Source organism: Ixodes scapularis, unplaced genomic scaffold (assembly GCF_016920785.2).
Source record: "Ixodes scapularis isolate PalLabHiFi unplaced genomic scaffold, ASM1692078v2 PGA_scaffold3__209_contigs__length_174095766, whole genome shotgun sequence".
Classification (NCBI taxonomy): domain Eukaryota; kingdom Metazoa; phylum Arthropoda; class Arachnida; order Ixodida; family Ixodidae; genus Ixodes; species Ixodes scapularis.
The window spans coordinates 16,557,179-16,562,828 of NW_024609868.1; the positions used below are offsets into that span (position 1 = coordinate 16,557,179).

Below are 5,650 nucleotides of genomic sequence, written 5' to 3' on the forward strand. Positions count from 1 at the left end.
AATCAGCGCCACCGTGGGCACCGAGCGATGCTTGGGGGGGACCTGGCGAATTTCACACGCCCCGACGTCGCACCCTCGGGCTCTAAAGACCGGCACCGAGAAGAAACTACGGGAGCACACATGTGCTCGGGCCAGATACGCGGAAACAGCCTCCAAAGGGTTGAGCGGTTTGGGAGTACGCGGAGTAGGGCAGCAACTCGCCCGCGCATTTACTCTTCTACTAATGCTATAGTTGGACGCTTTACTCGACGAGCAACATTATTCCAGCCGTATCTTTGCTGTTTGTTCGACTCTGCACTTAGCCTAGCCTCTGCTCGACGCTCGCTAAGCTTGTATCGTCCTTTACACACGAAGTGAACCAATCTGGATTCGAAACCATGCAAAAATTACAAAACGCTCCACATTTCGAAACTTGGTTTTCAGGGGCGCCTGAAAAACCTGTCGACACTGCGGAAAGAAGACTGTGTCACAAGACAACCAGATATACGGAGACATAAACTACAAAGGAACTTAAACGGGCCTTTTTCACGGGCAGTTTGAAATATGAAGATACAACATACAGGTTCGCAAAACAGACGCGCATATTAGCTTTCTTCAATTTTGATAGTTATTTCCACGTAAGCAGGTTCTCTCTCTATTCTTAGAATATGTACTCCAAGACTTCGTGTACTTTCTCGCAGAGTACCTTATAAGCCAATCACTGCATGGTGTATACGGAGCTGATCCAGGCAACAGCGTGGCGGGCAAAATGATCGGACTCAAACACAATGTCAGCCCAGAAATAACGAGCGAGATGAAAGTAATGCTTATTTTACTTCTGTAGATTTTGTTTTCGAGCCAAATCCTTTATTGAGACTCATCACTCGTTGAAAGCGCTGAACAAACAACAGTGCTTGGTTCAGCACTGGCTTTTTAGAAAAAGTAAAACATGGCGGCTCTTCCGTTCGCTAATGGGTATACATCAAACGACAAAAGCAACACGTGGTAACAGCCTCAAGTTATTAATAATTACAAAGGAAGCATGAGGGTATGCTGCCTCCTGTGAGTTTGAGTTGTTCCTACAAGATAGTGCTACATTTGTGCTGTATGTGGACTTAATATAAAATAAAAACATATTGTTACATTTTTTTTTCTTTTGTTTTTCCTTTGTGCTTAATGCTTCAACTAAGAGTTTTCAAAAAAAAAATTACTTGCCACTCTCGACCTATGTGACTTTTTTTTAACCAACTTTATTCGGCTACTATAAAATCACATTGTTGATCAAGCCGCTAAGATAAGGGTGCAAATAATGAACTCTGCAAACAGTTTTTTTTTATGTTGTTTAAAAACAAAGGTAAAAGGTGTGAGATAGTAACTTTTAAACTTTTCTTGCCTACCATAGAAGCAGTCGTGAACTTCCTTCGAACTTCCCAAAGTATCTAATAAAGAGCCAGGACTGACCACCTAGATATAAAAGCAGCAAGAACAAATTTTTAAAAAAAAATGAGCTTCACGAAAATGCGCCTATTTTTCTCGTTGCACAGCACCGGCGAGCTCGTTCTTACAGCATGACGCGCGTACCGCAGGAGGCAGGACTGAGGCAAGCGGCCGCCTAACGCATTCCCCGTTCCATCTCGCTGGAAGGATCCTCGGCTGCCAGAGCGTGACGGAGTGTCTTCTCTTTCCAAGACTGAACGCTCACTGGGAACTTTCCCCATCCCTCATTCGGATCGTCTGCGCGCGCTTGGGCGTGTGCCCGTCGGCCAGAAAATAAGTGGCTCTGAAGAAGCAACAAGCGGATCTAAAAGATCTGGACAAGCTACTCCGCAAATCCAATCATGGTTTGGCAGAAACGAGCCGGACCGTCCGGTATAGAGCTCAACGATCGCGTTATTTTGTATTGTTTTGTCTTTCGCCCAGAAGCAGGCGGGGTGTTTTGTTTTGTAAAAGCATTGAACTTTTTTTTTTTTTTTTAGTTCATTGTTATCTGAATTTTGTGTGAGGACTGTATTTCGAAAAGGGTAAGTGTTGTGTGTACGTTTAGCAAGCGAAAGGTTAGACTGTCCGGGTGGACGTCTAGCGACTCCGCTGTAAATGGAAAATTCAGCCAGTGCGGTACTACTGCCAGCCTGGGGTGTTTAGACGGGATCACGCAGTAATGATAAATGACCGCACGCCAGTACGATGCCCATCCAGATCCGAACGGTGTAGGGCGGGAATTGAACCCAGGATCCCTGGGTCTTGCGGCGAGAGTTTTTGCTCCAGGTGCGACGAGCTGCGGTGCGGTCACCCACCGATCCTCACTTTGTTTTGCCGGTTCCACAACGGTGTTCGAGGACCGGCTCAAGCTTCTGGTCTTCGTCCCGATAAAGCGACGAGTAACAAGCGCTGAACGCAGACAGAAATAGGTGTCATATAGTGCTGTATATTCGAACATACGGACATGCAGTATCTTTGACGATGCTTGCCTTTTGAGCCACAGTGAACACGCGCCAGAGCGGTAAGAGAAAGCAGACGACAAGTCCGTCGCGTCTGTATACATGTTCCACCAATTACTGGAACTATAGTTTCCTCGAAATACGCTAAGCGGCCACGTAACTAAATAAGAAAAGGCGACTTGGCGCTTTCCACGCGCTCAACACTGACCCTCACCAAAATATTGACAGTCGAGTCCCTAGAGAGCGATTCACACACTTGCCGTGCGTTCGACCAAGTGCGGCTGCATCGGCTTGCGACGTTTATCCTTTTACGGGTTGCTATGGCAACGGGATTTTAAGCCGCTTACAACCGCCACGTTGCCATAGCAATCCGTAAAAAAAATTAACGTTGCAAGCCGTTGCAGTCGCACTCGCTTAAGGCCCGTTCACACTCTTGCGACCGAGTACGACTGAGAGAGACGAGATCTCTTAAAACTTCTTAAATGTTTCTAGAATGAGGGAACATGAGGGAACACACTGGCATCTATGCGGTGACCCTGGAACTGCATTTCACAAGAGCGTAGGTTTTGCGGGATTTCCGAGATCAAATGTGCGTAATACCCATAGAAAGACTCGTTTATAACATTGACAAACGTTTTTTGAGCCAAGAAAGAAAGGATAATGCGCGAGAAATAAAAAAAAAAAATATGACGGACCGCCGAGTTTACACTGCTTCCCAATAGATGGCGCCAGTGTGTTCTCTGGTTTAAGAAGTTTTAAGGAACCCAGGTTTAAGAGGTCGCAAGAGTGTGAACGGGCCTTCAGACTCACGCAAGTGTGTGAATCGCCCTCAAGTCTTATGCATCGTTCAACACTTGCGAACAGGTGGCCGGATCCACGAGAATTCTGACGCCCGGCGGCGAAAGCAGGCAGAATATCCGGCGGAGAGCGAGATCGCTCTGGACCAATTTTGAACTCGGCGGAAAAGTGTTCTCTCGCCGCAAGCCAATCGGAACGCACGGGAGAAGTGGCGCTTACTGACGTCAGATCCCCGCTGATGAGCTGGCGACACAAGCGTTTCGGGGCAGTAAATAAAAAGCCAGCATTGTGCCCGCTTCCTCCTCTCCCACCTTCTTTTCCCTGACCCTACCTCCTTAACCTGCAACATAGTTCAAATCAAACTGCAAAATTTCTTCGAGGCTCGAGAGTGAAAGCAGCTTGTCAGGATGTATTTTGTGTGAATACCATTTAGCTGAAGCACATTGTTTTTGTGGACTCAAGGTACGTGGCTAAAAAGTCAATGCCAGGGATCTTTGTGAGAAAAAGAACACTTAAAAGATATCCTCGGCCGCAGTTGGCTCTTTAGGTCACATATTTGACGATAGGTATTGTTAACACATATTTATGTGAACACCAGGATGCTGTTTTGATGGTAACATACTAAATGGTGATAAAAACAAAACAAAAAAAAACAAAGCTGGGAGTAGAAGCACATTATCTACCTTTCACTACCAAAGAACAATGAAACGATTAGTCACCTGCTCAGGACTTTGGTCGTCTGCTTAGTTGTGGGCGACGCCTCTGCGAGCATCAACGACAGCCCCCATTCTAGCGTGCAGAGAGCCATACAGTGCTTCTGTAAAGGATGCCTTCACCATCAGACTTTTAACAGAGCGGTCACTCCTTTTTTTTTCTGCGCACCGAACGAAAGGACAGTACAGTAGCAGACGACGCCAGCGTGCACGGCTGCTGGCGTCACTGCGTGTGCTCCAAGCTTCCGCGGGTGCTTGCGGTCCTTGCTGCATGGAGCACTGGCTACGCAATCGCGTGCTCCCTTCAAGATTGGACTGCTCAGTGCACCGCTAGGAAAAGCAGTACAAAACATACCGCGACGATGCATCAGGGGCATGCACTGGTCCCCTGAAGTTTGCTTCGAACCATGTGCAGTGCAGGGTGCAGCACAGCATCCGCGTGAGTCAGCCGCGGCAGTGATTCGGGGCTCGTAGTGTTCTGCGGCTGCCTTGAAAAAGTGAGGGCCAGCTCTTCGCACCTCCTCTGAAAAATGTTTTACAACAGAGAGGTCAGTTATCCCCCTGCCTCTCATTGCCTTTCTGCTGTCCTGTCCTTTGTTCGAGAGCAATCGCTGCTATATTGTGTCTCAGCACGATCACCTTAGTCATACAAAGGAACGTGCAGATAAAGATCATTATTATTAAAGCACGTTTTACCTTCACATTCAAACTTCGGGCCTCCTGCTTTCTCCTCGCGTGTGGCGGCAAGCGTCTGTTGAGGCTACCATGCTTCGAGACGATCCTCGCGTAATTCAGACCTGCGTTAGATTTTTTTTTTTTTTTAATTACGCCCTGGCAGCTCGTTTAAGCGCCTCTCGGCGTGTTCCCGCGCAGACAGTGACAGGCGAAGCATCAGATTCTACGCTTGCTTCGTTGGGCCTTCCTGTCTCGTTGAAAAACTGGATCGAAGTCTGTGTCGATGGCATGCAATCATTGCTATAGCGACTTATTGAGCACTTGCGGTCATACGGAAGCTTCCAAAATTGTGAGCGCGCTCCTAAGCCTTTGCGGAGGGCTCTGCTAGCCGTCACGTCCGCATGTTCTACCGAACGATTTTGGGCGAGCGGTTGGTAAAGGCAGCTCAAGAAACAAATCGACACGTTGAGCGCACGAAACCCAATTCAAATCCGCTTGGATGGCATCAGCATCCAGCACCGACCGACCATTCCCGCCATTTCTGGTAGCGCCTTTGTTCCCGGACGCACCGGACTAAATTATGTCAAACGACTCCAAACGGAACTGAAGCACTAAAGTGCGGTGAACACTCACCTTTATTAATACCTCCTGTTCTTGGTGTTCTTGGAGATGTACGAGAGGTATTTGGCGGCTCTGGCGGTTCGCGATCGACGCCGGCACTCATCCGGCGAAGCTGAGTGCATACATTGTTTTTGTTGTCAACGGCTGCCACTGCGCACGGTCAACCTCGTTCCACTAGAGAACTTGAGCTGCTTCAGCTGGTTATCGACGGTTAATACGTCGCCACTCAACACCTGAACGTAGAACGAAAACAAAAACATTGCCCCCGCGGCCAAGGGCGCCAAGGCGGAACAGAACGGAACCGTACCAGCCAAAATTAAAAAATCAAGCAAGGAAAAAAAAAATAAAAAGTAAAAACAAACAAAAACAAGAAAAGTACTTTTTTTTATATATTTTTACTTTAAAACGTTATCTAAAAATCAACAA

At 47.4% G+C, this 5,650-nt stretch overlaps 1 long non-coding RNA gene across 1 annotated transcript; it reads right to left on the reverse strand.

Annotated features, from left to right (window-relative positions):
* Positions 1-3,889: 3,889 nt before the first annotated feature.
* On the reverse strand, positions 3,890-4,727 carry LOC120837972. The gene is made up of 3 exons (XR_005715022.3): positions 4,625-4,727; positions 4,284-4,451; positions 3,890-4,032 (listed from the first exon to the last, which is right to left on the reverse strand). It is a non-coding gene; the product is annotated as an uncharacterized LOC120837972 (long non-coding RNA).
* Between the last annotated feature and the right edge of the window lie 923 nt (positions 4,728-5,650).